This window comes from Mustela erminea, chromosome 21, assembly GCF_009829155.1.
Source record: "Mustela erminea isolate mMusErm1 chromosome 21, mMusErm1.Pri, whole genome shotgun sequence".
In the NCBI taxonomy this organism is placed as follows: domain Eukaryota; kingdom Metazoa; phylum Chordata; class Mammalia; order Carnivora; family Mustelidae; genus Mustela; species Mustela erminea.
The window spans coordinates 25,238,553-25,253,442 of record NC_045634.1 but is presented as its reverse complement, the minus strand read 5'-3'; positions in this window follow the sequence as shown (position 1 = coordinate 25,253,442).

Genomic DNA, 14,890 nt, shown 5'->3' with positions numbered 1-14,890 from the left:
CCGAACCTGCCGAAATGCAAAGGGGACACTGCTGCCAGTGAGGCCAGAAATTAGCCCATGTGTCACCCTTATTAGAAGTCGCATGGCATGTAGCCTTGGGCATCTCCTGCCTTCATTAGTTCCAGTCCTCCCAGGACTGCTGTAATCAATTACCATAACCTGGGTAAGACAACAGAAATGTATTCTTTCACAGTTCTGCAGCCTAGAAGTCCGAAGACAAGGTGTCGGCAGGGCGGGGCTCTAATCTGTCCCATGCTTTTCTCTTGGCCTCTAGTCCTGCCGGCAGTCCTTGGCATGACTTTGCTCAAGGCTTCGGAACTCCAGTCTGCCTGTATTACATGGTGTCCTCTCTGTGTCCTTACATCATCCTTATATATAGATACGTGTCTATATATAAATATCTATCTATATATAAAATTTTTTTTAAAGATTTATTTATTTATCTTAGAGAGGGAGAGCAAGAGGGAGGGATGGAGGGAAAGAGGATCCTTAAGCAGACCCCCCACTGAGCAGGGAGCCTGAGGAGGGGCTCTATCTCCCAACCCTGAGATCATGACCTGAGCTGAAATCACCGCTTGGCTGCTTAACCAACTGAGTCACCCAGGTGTCCCATCATCTTTTAAAAACAACAGTCATATTGGATTAGGACCCTCATCTTTTTTTTTTTTTTTTTGAAGTGAGCAAAATATAAACATTAAACCAATTTATTTGGATGTAGAGGAACTTGTACACATTCTTAACTCTCATCTATGTTGAATTTTTTTAAAAATTATTTTATTTATTTATTTGACAGAAAGAGATATCACAAGTAGGCAGAGAGGCAGGCAGGAAGCAGGCTCCCTGCTGAGCAGAGAGCCTGATGCAGGGCTCAGTCCCAGGACCCTAAGATCATGACCGGAGCCAAAGGCAGAGGCTTTAACCTACTGAGCCACCCAGGCACCCTTATGTTGAATTTTTAATAGCTTTTATTTTTTTCTTTGCTTTTTAAAAATTTTTAAGCACTTAAAAATAATTACTTTAATTTCAGAATTGCTACCTAAATTTTTGAGGCAAATAATAAGATTAAGTTTAGATACAAATTTAATATAGAAATATCTCTATCTAATAAAGAAATATCTCTATCTCTATATGGCATAGGACCCTCATCTTAACTAATTACATCTGCAATGACTGTATTTCCAAATAATGTTAGGACTGAGCAATCAGGACTTCGACAAATCTTTTCTGAGGACACAATTTAACCCCTAACACCACCTTTGCCCTCACTTTCCAAACACTGATGGTCAATGACTGTTACTGTAAGTGACCTCTCCCATGCCCTTTGTCATTTCTCTTTTTCTAATATATTTGAACAATAATTTTCAATGGTAAGTCAGACATACCAACACACTTGACTGACGCCAAAGCAGCTCTGGCTGAATTAAACTTTATAAAATCTCTTGCTAAAATCCTGGCTAAAACAGAACCCACAATTTGTCCTTTTCTCATCTTATTTTTATGCAATAGCTTCACTTGCCCTAGCAACCTGCATTTCATATTTTCTGGAACGATTCCAATTTAGTGTCATTTTATCCTTTTTCAGTAAAATCGGTATAGAGATCACTTAAATGCAAGATCATTGTCATGTTTCTTAAGGCCTCTTAAGCAAATAAATTCACAAATTAAAAAAAAATCTATGTCAAGAGTCCCAATTTGGAGATCAGAAAATTTGTCACTAACTGACGGAGATTAAAAAGTAGGAGTCTGGTAGTACCTAGGCGGTGTAGTCGGCTGAGCATCTGACTTTTGGCTTTGGCTCAGGTCGTGATCTCAGGGTGGTGAGATCGAGGTCTGTGTCAGCCTCTGAGCTCAGCATGGAGTCTGCTTGGGATTCCTTCCCCCTCTCTTTGCTCCTCCCCCCACTCACACGCTCCCTCCCTCTAAAATAAATAAATAAAGTCTTTAAAAAAAAAAAAGGGTCTGGTGAAAACTGGGGCAGGACGGTACATGGGAGATCACTGAACTCTGGAGAAAAGTCCAGGACATGAGCATGAAACCAGGATAGGCCCGTGGCACATCTAACTTCTCTCCCTGTGGGTGTCACACCACCAAAAGGAAGGACACCATGATCTTATAATTTAGTTCTTAGTGGAAAATGTCCATCCTCCTATTCTTCCTGGTAATTATCTGAAGAAGGAACCTGAAACCAAGAACAGGAAGTAGCACAAGAGTTAACACTGGCAAACAAAAGGCTTATCAGCTGAGAAGAAGGTAGGTACCAGCGAGGTACCTCAGGATATGAATAGGAGCAGACGCATTATCTGGAGTTTATCAGACTTACAAACGAGTGCCGATACTATAGGATAATTACTACACTGGAGGTAGGATGAAAGTGAAGTGGGAGAGGTATGCCATCTATCTCCTTGGTGCATCTCAGAAGGCATGTCTGAGCAGTTTTTATGGAAGAAAAAGCATTTGGTCGAGGGAAAGAGAAGGGAGGGGTGTTCCCTGTAGAGAACATGACAATCGGGTCAGTGGTGCTGGAGCACAGACTGGGGGCCTGGGAGCAGCTCAGAAGGGCCTCTGTGAAGGCCTTCAGTACAAGGGATTTTAGGCTTTGTCCTAGAGCCAGTTGGGAGCCATCGGCAAATTGTGGTGAGGAAAGCATCATTACCTGACTTGTGGGACAGAAAGATCTTTCTGGTAAAACTTCCAAATTCATTCCACAAGGGCAACATTGCTCTCATACCAAAAACCAGACAAAGACACCACAAACAAACAAAACTACAGGCCAATATTGCTGATGAAAATAGATGCAAAAATCCTCAACAAATTATTAACAAACCAAATTTGGAAGTACATTAAAAGAATCATTCACTGGGCATCTGGGTGGCTCAGTCAGTTAAGTGTCTAACTCTTGATTTGGCTCAGGTCATGATCTCAGGGTTGTGAGATGGAGCTGGGCATGGAGCCTGCTTAAGAGTTTCTCTCTAGGGGGTGCCTGGGTGGCTCAGTGGGTTAAAGCCTCTGCCTTCAGCTCAGGTCACAATCCCAGGAAATCGAGCCCCACATTGGGCTCTCTGCTCTGCAGGGAGCCTGCTTTCTCCTCTGTCTCTGCCTGCCTCTATGCCTACTTGTGATCTCTGTCTGTCAAAAAAAAAAAAAAAAGTCTCTCTCTCTCTGTCCCTCTGCCCTTCTCCCCACTCCCAATTTGTTCTCTCTCTCTCTCTCTCAAGAAAGAAAAAGAAAGAAAAGAAAAGGCTCATTCACCACGATCAAGTGGGATTTATTCCAGGGATTCAAGGATAGTTTGATATTTACAAATCAGTCAATAGGACACATTAGATCAGCAAGTAAAAACCATATGATCATCTCAATAAATGCAGAAAAAGCATTTGATGAAATACAACATCAATTCATAATAAATTCTCAACAAAGCGGGTTTAGAGGGAACATACTTCAACATAACAAAAGAGCCATATATGAAAAAACCACAGCTAACATCATACTCAATGCTGAAAAAATGAAAGCTTTTCCTCTAAAATTAGACAAAGATGTCTAAAAGACAAAATACCTAAAAAAGACAAAGATGTCCACTCTCAACTACTTTTATTCAACATAGTACTAGAAATCCTAGCCATAGCAATCAGATAAGAAAAAGAAATAAAAGGCATCCAAATTGGTAAGGATGTCTCTATTTGCAGATAACATGACATTATATACAGAAAATCCTAAAGGCTCCACCAAAAAAATTATTAGAGCTGATAAATGAATTCAGTAAAGTTGCGGGATACAAACTTAATACCCAGAAATTGGTAGTATTTCTATACACTAATAATGAAGTAACATAAAGACAAATGAGAAAGATAATCCCATTTATAATTGCACAAAAAGAATAGAATACCTAGGAATAAGTTTAAAGAAGGAGGTGAAACCTGTGCTCTGAAAGTTATAAAACACTGATGAAAGAAATTGAAGGTGTTACAAACAAATGGAAAGCTATGCCATGCTCATGGATTGTAAAAATTCACATTGTAAAAATGTCCATACTACTCAAAGCAATCTATAGGTTCAGTGCAGTCCCTATCAAAATACCAATAGCATTTTCCACAGAGCTGGAAAGAATAATACTAAAAATTGTATGGAACCACAAAAGACTTCAAAGAGGGGCCCCTGGGGGGCTCAGTGGGTTAAGCCTCTGCCTTCGGCTCAGGTCATGATCCCAGGGTCCTAGGATCGAGTCCCACATCAGGCTCTCTGCTCAGCAGGGAGCCTGATCCCCCCACCCTTCTCTGCCTGCCTCTCTGCCTACTTGTGATCTCTCTCTCTCTCTGTGTCAAATAAATAAATTTTTAAAAAACTTTAAAAAAAGGGAGATCTAAAAAAAAAAAAAAAAAAGACTTCAAATAGCCCAATCTATATGGTGACTGGTGATGAGTCCACTCTCATGGTGATCACTGACTTATGTATAGTGTTGTCAATCCACTATGACAGAGAGGAACAAAGCTGGAAGTATCACAATCCCAAATTTTAAGACATACTACAGCACTGTATAGTTAAAACTATATGGTACTGACACAAAAATAGAGATAGCTCAAGGGATCAGGATAGAGAGCCCAGAAATAAACCTATGCATCTATACTCAATCTTTGACAAAGAAGGCAGGAATATAAAATGAGGAAAAATACATTATGTGCAATAAGTGGTGCTGGGAAAATTGGACAGCTACATGCAAAAGAATGACCACTTTCTCACACAATATACAAAAGTAAATTCAAAATGGATTAAAGACCACTTAAATGTGAGACCTGAAACCGTAAATTCCTAAAAGAAAACATAGGCAGTAATCTCTTGGACATTGGTCTTAGCAACATAGGGACAGGTCTCCTTATGCAAGGGAAACAAAAGCAAAAATAAACTATGAGGACTACAGCAAAATAAAAAGCTTCTGCACAGCAAAGGAAACTATCAACATAACTAAAAGGCAACTTACTGAATGCGAGAAGATATTTGCAAATAATATATCTGGTAAGAAGTTAATGTCCAAAATATGTAAAGAACTTATACAACCCAACACCAAAGGAGCACAGCAATCCAATTAAAAAATGGGCAGAGAACCCAAATAGACATTTTTGCAAAAAAGACATAAAGACGGCCAAAAGAGCATGAAAAGATACTGCACACCATTAATCATCTGGGAAATGTAAATCAAAAGCAAAGTGAGCTGTCACTTTATTTTAGTCAGAATGGCTAGTATTAAAAAGAGAAGACACAAGTGCTGGTGAGGGTGTAGAGAAAAAGGAAACCTTGGGCACTGCTGGTGGGAGAAACACACACGCAACCACACACACTAGAATATGAGTCATAAAAAATGAAATCTCATCATTTGCAACAATATAGATGAACCTGGAGGGTAATGCTAAGTGAAACAAGACAGAGGAAGATAAGAATCATGTTTTGTTCATATGTGGAATCTAAAAAACAAACAAAAAAACCCAGACTCCTAAATACAGAGAACAAACTGGTGGTTGCCAGAGGGGACGTGGGTAGGAGGACGAGTGAAACGGGTGAAGGGGATTAAGAGATACAAACTTGCAGTTATAAAACAGAATCGCAAAGATGAGCAGTGCGCCATAGGGAATATGTTAATAACACTGTGTGGTGACCGATGCGGACCATGCTTAGCGCGGTGAGCGCCCAGTTGTGTACAGAATTGCCAAATCACTATGTTGTACACCAGAAACTAGCATGCCACTGGATGTCAATTATACTTCAAGAATAATTTTGTGTAAAAGATCTTTCTAGACCCTTTCTGGAGGTTGGCATAGAGGGAGAGCGAATGGGAGCAGAAATGCTTAATGTAAGGCCACTGCATCTGAACAAGGTCTTGGCAGTGGGATGGGGGACTGGGAGATGAAGGGTTGGTTAGAGAGCAGAGGAGAAGAGATTTAAGAAAAATCACAAAGGGTGCTTGGCAAGTGGGGGAAGGAGGCCCTACAACAACGCTCTGAACGGTCCAGGCAGCCGACTGTGGTGGCAATCACTGGACACGTGAAACGGGAAGACGGGAATACTGGAATGCATTCGGGCATGCCGCGGAACATGATGGTTCTGTCCCGAAATGCTGAGTGTAACTGATCTGCCCAAGGGGCATCTAGGTGGAGAGACAAAGCAGGGGTTCAGGAGAAAAGTCTAGAGGAAGAGAGAGATGTTCACCTGCTAAGCCTGTGGGTACAGCTGAAAACATGCTCGTGAGTGCAGTCACTCAAGCTGAGTAGGAAGGCTAAGGAAAACACCTACGCAGCTGGGGACAGGATCCAGCAAACATCCATACTGAAAGGACGGGCAGAGGTAAAAAGAAAAACCCACAGAGGAGATTGAGGACGGGTCCGAAATCACAGGAAGACCAGGAGAGTAGGGTCACAAAAACCAAGTGAGGAGGGAGCTTCAAGGAGGGTGACACCTGCACCAAAGGCCGGAAGAAGCCAAATGTCCACCCGGTTTCAGCACGAAGATGCACAGGACGGTCTGACGGGGGCAGTGAGCATAGAAGCTGGATTTTGGGGGACGGCGGCTGGTTACAAGTGCGGAGACAGAGAGCGGAGCCCGTTCTTGCTAGGTGCTTGGCTAAGGACTGAGAGAAAGAGCTAGAAAGAAAACAGAGGCGGGCGAGTTTTTATTGTTGCCGTCTGTTTCAGGACATGGACATTTTGGGCAGGTTTCTATGCTGGGGGAAGGAGATGGATGACATGGAAAAAGAAGGGGTGACCCACGGAGCAAGGTCTTAGAGGCAGGAGGTTAATGGGGTCCAGAAAGCAGGGGCCAGGTGAGCGGCAAGGGAAGAGAAGCTAGCCCCTGACGGGAGGATGGGCTCCTTCTTGCAGGGGTGGGGAGGACGGAAGAACGAATGCAACCCGGGAGGGGTGTGGGTAGAGAGGAGGGGCAGAGAGTTTGCCTTGGCAGTAACTACTTTCTTTGTGAAGTAAGACACAGAGACCTCTCCAGAGGAGAGGGTTGAGAGAGTCTGGAATTACAACCGAGAGAGTAGACACACGTGTGAGTAGCCCTAAGGGTCCATTTGGGGCTGGATGTCCTCAAAGTGGGGGTTGGGGGAGGACACCCATTCATGCTGCTTTGTGAGTACCCGGGTGACTCAGGAGCCCGGCGGAACAGAAGACAGATGTGAAGCAGATGTGACTCCATGCCTGTCGGTCTGCCGAAGAAGGGGCCAGAAGCTGGGAGAGCTGGTAAGAGAGGACTTGAATGATGTAGCTCGGGACACAGGTGGGGATAAGCAGGGGCGCATCATGCCTGGAGAACATCGAGGAGACCAGAACAGTGATGAGAATGGTTTGGGAAGCAGGACGTTTCTTCACAGCACCCGCCTCGGAGCACCATGAAGTCCTTGTTTGCTTGTTCTCCTGCAGCTGGCCTGGGTTCTAAGCGAGAAGGGACCGTGTCTCCTTGGCCTGCCCACCGCCACATCTCAGAGCCTTGCCGAGTCCCTAGAGCATAGAAGGTGCTGATTAAATCTTTGTGGGATGTGGAAAGAGAGAGCTGGAAGGCCTAGGAGAGACTGGAGGAGGGTCAGAGAGGCTCTTGGAATATTCCCCAGGGATAACGGGACCCAAGGCAGAGCGGCTGCCATTGGTGGCTGAGGCAGAGCAGAGAGAGAGCACCACAGAGGTAAAGAAGTGAAAACACACACACACACACACACACACACACAAATTCTGGGTCACAGTTACGGTGGTCTGGAAGTGGAATTGTGGGGCTGAGAAGGTGGTCCCCTCATGACCCTGTGGCAGGGGAGTCGTGGACAGGAGAGAATGAGCGACTCAACAGCAGGTTTCTTTCTTTTTCTTTTCTTTTTTTTTTTTTTTTTTAAAGCAATGCTATGAGAAGAGGTGCAAATTTAGGAGAGTAGGGCAGTAAGCTGTGCTGAACACCCTGAGTTTGGGACAGCCAAGGAGTGTGGAACAAGACTCCGGCAGTGGGGAGCCGCGCCCGAGGAGGCCTGACAGTAGTACTTCTCAACCTTGGAGGCACACTGCCAACACCTGGAAGGCTCTGAAAAATATGACGCCTGGGCCCTGGGCTCAGATCTTCCAATGTAGTAACGGGCTGGGTCACGATAAAGCACTGCAGGAGATTCGGGTGGGCAGCCAGGATGAGACCCTCTGGCACCGAGAGGAGGGTGCGGAGCCTGAAGCACAGCCCTCCCCCCACTACCCTTACGAGCCAGGTGACCGCGGGCAAGTCACTGGTCTTTCCCCCCTGAGTGTCCTCCCCCAGAAAATGAGGATTGTCACACTTCCAAGAACTGAAACCATTAAATCAAAGAATACGTGTAAACTGCCTAGCCCCGTTCCCGGGACGTACAAGGGCTTCTCAGCAGGCCCGAGTCTGGGGAAGGGCAGAACTCTCGGCCCGCATGCCCTAAGAGAATGGGGCTTTCGGTGGGCTAGGAAGGGGAAGGAGGAGTCTCCCCAGCCTGTGATGCAGAGACGGACGCCCACTGTGTGCACATGGTCTGGTGGCTCACACCACAGTCTTCAGGACATACCGTGGGGTACGGGAGGCAGTCAGAGGTCTCATCCCTCAGAGCAGGGTGCTGGTGGCCAGGACTCGGTTGGGGTACGAGCTTGGAAGTGTGACAAATCCACGCACTCCCGTGGGTGCTGGGCCAGTCTGCAGGGAGCACCACTGCGTGCCAGGCAGGGGCCCTTCAGTCCGTAACCAAGGTGACGGAGCCCCTACTGTGTGCCAGAGGCCACACTAAGTCCCAGGGAAATCATGATAAACCCGGCAGAGATGGTCAGGACCCTGCAGCCCATAGACCCTCCTCCTCGACATCCGCCCGTCTGTCCCCGTCCCAACACCCCCACAGTCACCGCCATTGGCACCCACACGTCATTTCTCTCATGGGTTCTGGCAAGAGCTCCTCACTGTTCTCTCAGTCACCAGCAGTGAGCTCCTCCAGTCCACTCTACGCTCAGATCACACATCAGTTACCAAGTCGTCACTCAACAACTGTAAGGTACCTGTGTGATTACGCATCATGACACAAGCACACGCTGCCAGGACGATATATTAGGGCAAGTGACCCCAAAACTGAGAAAGGCGGGGCAGGCAGATCTCTCCGGCCTGCCCACCCTCCCCGTGGCTCCTCCGTGCCCCGCTTCACACACTCCCTCTGCCTCGATTGCCCCACTGCCCACGCCACTTCTCCCCAGACTACCCTAACCCATGTCCTCCTTGGGGTCCCTCCTGCCCATACCCTGCCCCCCAGCCACCACCGTCCACCAGCACTGGGCTATCCTCAGACCTCTAAGTCCTCACTGCAAGGGGCTTTCGCAGGTGGCCGAGCCTCTCAGGTTTGTTTCCCACCATACCCAGCAGCTAACACGATTCCAGGAGAAGTGGTCAGGGTTCAGAGACACAGAACCAATAGGGGTGTGTGTGCGTGTCTGCACACGCACGGAAGAAGAAGCGACAGACCAATGTTTTTAAGTCATTGGCATGTGCGATCCTGGAGACTGACACGTCCCAGCCCCGCAGAGGAGTGGAGAGCGGGAACCAGAGCCCAGGTTTCGTGGCAGGAGAGCTCAGCCAGGAGCTGTGCCCAACACTGCCGTAAGGACAGCCTGAGAAGTCAGCGGGCAGGAGAAACCCCACCGACGCTGGAAGACAAAGCATTCAGAAGGGTTGCAAGCCTCTGGTGTCAGGATCCAGGGGCTGATTCCTCTTCCAGGCAGGGCAGCGTGGGCCCTTCAGCAGCTGTGCACAACCCTCCCAACCCCGGTCCTGTATCTGATGGGAGCGCGGTGCAGGGCTAAGCTCCACTTTGTGAGACTTAATCTTGACCTTCCACCTCCTGAGCAAAAAGCAGCAAGTTCACCAACCTGCCTTTCTTCCTTTTGCCCTCCCTTCTTTCAGTATTTATTTGTAGACTTTCTCCACGCCAGGCCTCGTGCCAGATGTTAAGGACACGAAGATGAATAAGCCAGAGTCCCCATCTCAGAGAGCTCCCATTTCGGAGGGTGGTGTGGCGGGGCTATGATGATGCTCCGTGCTGGGTGTACCTGCCCCCTTGCCTACACTTCACATGTGACCCATCTCCCTGGGAAGCCAGCCCTTTGTACGGGCTTTCGGCCTGTTGTTCACTAATATCCTTCTCTGCCCCTTCCAATTTATACAGAAAAATACTCTGGCCAGGGGCACTTGGGTGGCTCAGTGGGTTAAAGTCTCTGCCTTTGACTCAGGTCATGATCGCTGGGTCCTGGGATCAAGCCCCGCATGGGGCTCTCCACTCAGCAGGGAGCCTGCTTCCTCCTCTCTCTCTGCCTGCCTCTCGGCCCACTTGTGATCTTTGTCCGTCAAATAAATAAATAAAACCTTAAAAAGAAAAAAAAAAAAGAAAAAGAAAAATACTCTGGCCTGAGAGATGAGGCACCCTAGCAAGACACAGCTGGTATCCAAACAGCAAGTCCAAGGCAAACAGGCTTGTTTCTTTTTAAACCCGCAACCCACCTGGGTCAACACGAACTAGAAGTTGTTGAATCCTTCCAGCCACTAGAGGGCACCAGCCAACCCCTGATCTGTCCAAACCAGCCCAGCATTGTGGTTGCAGATCCCTAATACTAATTAATACTGTTTATCTTTTCTCAAACAAGGCTTGCAAATCAAACAAGCTTTAAACTGATCACACAGACTTTCCTCTTGACCCAAGAAGAGGGTAAGGGGAGAGAGAATCAACTGGCCTAATTCAAAGAAGAAAGGCCACAGATAAGAAATGGATCAGAACCAATGACAAAGCATTTTTTAAAACCCATGCTCATCATAACCTCACTGCATTGACATGCCATTGTATAACAATGGTTAGGGACCACTGCATCAGAATCAAAGATCCACATCCAAGGACCACACCATGGGAAATTTTTTTTTTTTTAAGTAGACTCATACCCAACATAGGGCCCAATGTGGGGCTTGAACTCATGACCCTGAGATTAAGATTTGAACTGAGATCAAGAGTCTTGAGCTGAGATTAAGGCACTCCAGATATTCCTTTTAATAAGCCTGGAATGGGACCCCAGGATGTGTGGTATCAAAAAGGCTTTGGTGCATAGGAGCTTAGGAGTTATTGCTATGTAACTGGAGTATCAGAAATGTGGACATGAAGAGAGAGAAAACTGAATTCAAACATCTGATGATTGTGGGTTAACTTGCACCTTTGGGGGCTGTAAGGAGAATAAATCTACAAGGTCACTGGGCATACTGAGAACTGCCTTCCTGCTTCGTGAAGTAGCAGCTGCATCTGGTTGTTGGACGGTGGGTGTGAGTTATTAGCTGAGAAGTGCTCTTCTCTGACTTCTGATCTCAAAGGGATCAAGGCTACAGCAAGCCAGGCATCCTGCTGGAAAGGGGGCTGGTGCTGGAGTTAGGTCAGCCTCATTTGTATTCAGCTGTACCCTTTAATGGTTTTATGCCCTTGGGTCAAGTGTCCTTGAATTCCCCACACCTCTCCATAAAATAAACATGATACTCATCTCACTGTGGGGATTCAATGAGCAGAGACTGGAAAGCACTTAGTGGAAGGGAGGGGAGGAATGCTGGCTATGTGCTGACCATTACTCTTACGAACCCAGGAGAAAGAAGAGCAGCACACCACTCACCACTGCCCTCTGCAGGATGCCAGTGGCCTGGGCTCTGTGTGGATCCGTGCTACACAGACACACCCCAAGGCCCCCCCCCCCCACTCGCCCCCATCCCCGGTAGTTTATGGGGACGAAGGTCTTTCCTGGCATGTGGTCTGAATTCAACACCTGATACGCTTACAACACTCCTTCTCTCCTTCTGGAACCATCTGCACCATGGCTCTTAGTAATCCTAGCAGTTATGGGTGTTCATAAGCCTTAGCATTTATAGGCCCCCAATGAAATCAGTCATCTTCTGCACCTCCTGCCCCGTATCCATGCCCGTCTTACATCTTTCCCTTCTTGCTAATCTCAGTGGGGTCACTGTGTAGCCAATTCCCCACACCAGAAATCCAGTAATGATCTTCCCCCCATCTTCTCCGGCCACGCTGAATCCTTCCCCAGGTCCTGCTGATTTTCTCTCTCCAACACGTGCAGCCATCTCTACCTCCCATGCAGGACCTCAGCATCTTTACCTCCACCTGTGACAGAAATTAAACTGCTTTGCACCAAGCCTGTCGCCCATCCATGACTTATTCCCTACCTCAGTCCTCCTTGAAATTCCTGGTCTCCTAAGATTAACTTGTGGTTTCCCCAAACTAGAAAGCCATTCCATGCCCTTAGGCCCTTAGGGTTGAATGGTGGTGCGTTGAATGGTGGTTTCTCAAAAGTTACGTCCATCCAGACTTGTGGTTGTTCCATTATTTGACAAAAGGGTCTCTGGACATGTTATTAAGGATCTTGGGATGAAATCATCCTGAATTATCCAGGTGAGCTCTGAATCCAATGACAAATACGACAAATGTCCTTATAATGTCACGTGGACAACCATGTAAAGACAGGCAGAAACCAGAGTTATGCTGCTCCAAAGGACTGCCTATGCCACACGAAGCTGGAAGAGCCAAAATCTCCCCTCGAGCCTTCAGAAGGCCCACGGTGCTGCTAACCCCTCCATTCTGGACTTCTAGCTTCCAAAATGTAAAATTAATTTCCATTATTTAAAGTGATCGCATTTGTGGCTGCCCTAGGAAACAATACACTCACTCACCACTGAGAACTCGATTCTCACATCATCTCCTCCAGGAAGTCCTCCGGAGTTCCTCTCACCATCACCTGCCTCCTGCCAGCTTGTGTCAGAGTCCCTTCCCGGGTCTGCCTCACTCAATAAACTCCTGAGAGGCAGCGCCCGGGTTCTGATCTCCATCGTCACATGACGGGTCAGCACTGTTCCAGGAAGACAGCAGGCGCTCTACCAGGATCAACCCATGCGGAGGTCGGCCCGGGCACACCTGCTTGGGGCCTGGCGCTGCGGCAGGAACCTCCCGAACATCACCTCGCTGAGAACCCTCAGTAAGCCGAGGAAGGAGGTAGCGGCTCTGCTTCACGGAGGAGAAACGGCGGGGCAGCGTCCCGCCCAGGACCTCCGCAAACGCAGAGTCGGGATTCACATCCAGATCTCCCGGAATCCCAGGGGCTGGCGAGCGTGAGCACGGCGTTTTCAAAAGACCTGTGGCCAAAAAGAAGAAGGATGTTCAAATAAAAAGTTTTTAAAATTAAAAAAAAAAAAAAAAGAAGAAGGATGTTCGAGGAGGGAGGGGAAAAGAAAGACTGCGTCTGAATTAGCTAGGCCCGAGCCAGAGCCAGAGCGCATGCGTGCGTACGTGCGTGCGTATGCGTGCGTGCGTGTGCGCATGTGTGAGGGTGCACGTGCGCGCGCGCGTGTGTGCGATAACAAAGGCATAGGTTATAAACCAGAGATGACCTAACTCATTCTGCAGCCTAAACGCAGAGCTTTTTTTTTTTTTTTAAGATTTTATTTATTTATTTGACAGACAGAGATCACAAGTAGGCGGAGAGGCAGGCAGAGAGCGAGAGGGAAGCAGGCTCCCCGCTGAGCAGAGAGCCAGATGCGGGACTCGATCCCAGGACCCTGAGATCATGACCCCAGCCCGAGCTTAACCCACTGAGCCACCCAGGCGCCCCTAAACACAGCAGCTTTAATCCTGAGGCCTGGGAGCAAGTAGTCCTGTGATGGAGAAGGGATAAGAAAGGAAGAGGGGGGCGCCTGGGTGGCTCAGTGGGTTAAAGCCTCTGCTTCCGGCTCAGGTCATGATCCCAGGGTCCTAGGATCGAGCCCGCATGGAGGGGATGAAGGGGGGGGGGCTCTACTCAGCAGGGAGCCTGCTTCCCTCCCCTCCCCCTCTCTGTCTGCTTGTGATCTCTGTCAAATAAATAAATAAAATATTAAAAAAAAAAAAAAGGAGGAGGAAGAGGGAGAAGGGAAAAGGGAAGGTAAACAGGAGGGGAAGCTCCACTAATGTTGGAAACTGTGCTTTTCTATTCTCCTCCACCCCCCCCCCACTCCCTCTGGTCCAGCCCTCTGGCCCCTTCTGGCCTCAGGGCAGAGGCTGTCTGAGCTCTCACTATGGTACTTCACCAGGTTTGAGAGGCTAAGTAATGGCCCCCAAAGACAACCACGTCCCAGTTCCTGGAGCCTATGAATGTTACAAATGTCACTGCAAAAAGGACTTTGCATACTTGACGAAGGTAAGCATCCTAAGGTAGGGAGATTGACGAGGTGGGTCTGAAATACAAGCACAGGTATCCTTAGGTGAGCGGGGCAGGTGGGGAGGAGAAGGTGGGCTGACCCTGGAGACACAGATTGGGGAAAGCAAACATAAGTCAGGGAGTGCTGGGCCAAAAAGCTGGAAAGGCGAGAAGCAGATCCTGCTTTAGGCCCTCCAGAGGGAGGGAGGCCCGGCTGACACCAGATTTCCGCCCCTCCATACCCCACCCCCCACCCCACCACTACTAATTTCAGACTTCTGGCCTCCTGTGAGACAATAAATTTCTCTTGTTTTGGGTTTATGGTAATTTGTTTATGGTGATTGTTACAGCAACCACATGAAAGGAATACACCAGGTCTTCCAAAATTATACTCAGTGTTAATCAAAACTTATTTTCTTGACAGCATCCTTTAATTTTTTGTGTTACAGAGGACCCAAGTTGAGTTAGATCAATTCACCCTAAGGACAGTCCCTAATGCTCTAAGAGGCGATGAAATTTTTAAAGGAGGGGATTTCAAATTCTTCAAATTCTTTTTTTTCCCTCTCTCTCTCATTCAACTTTTGTTTTAATGGGTCTCAAAATTCTGTGACAGATTTTTGGTGAAGTTGTTTCCATTACAAACTACTGATTTTAAAAACTGATAACTC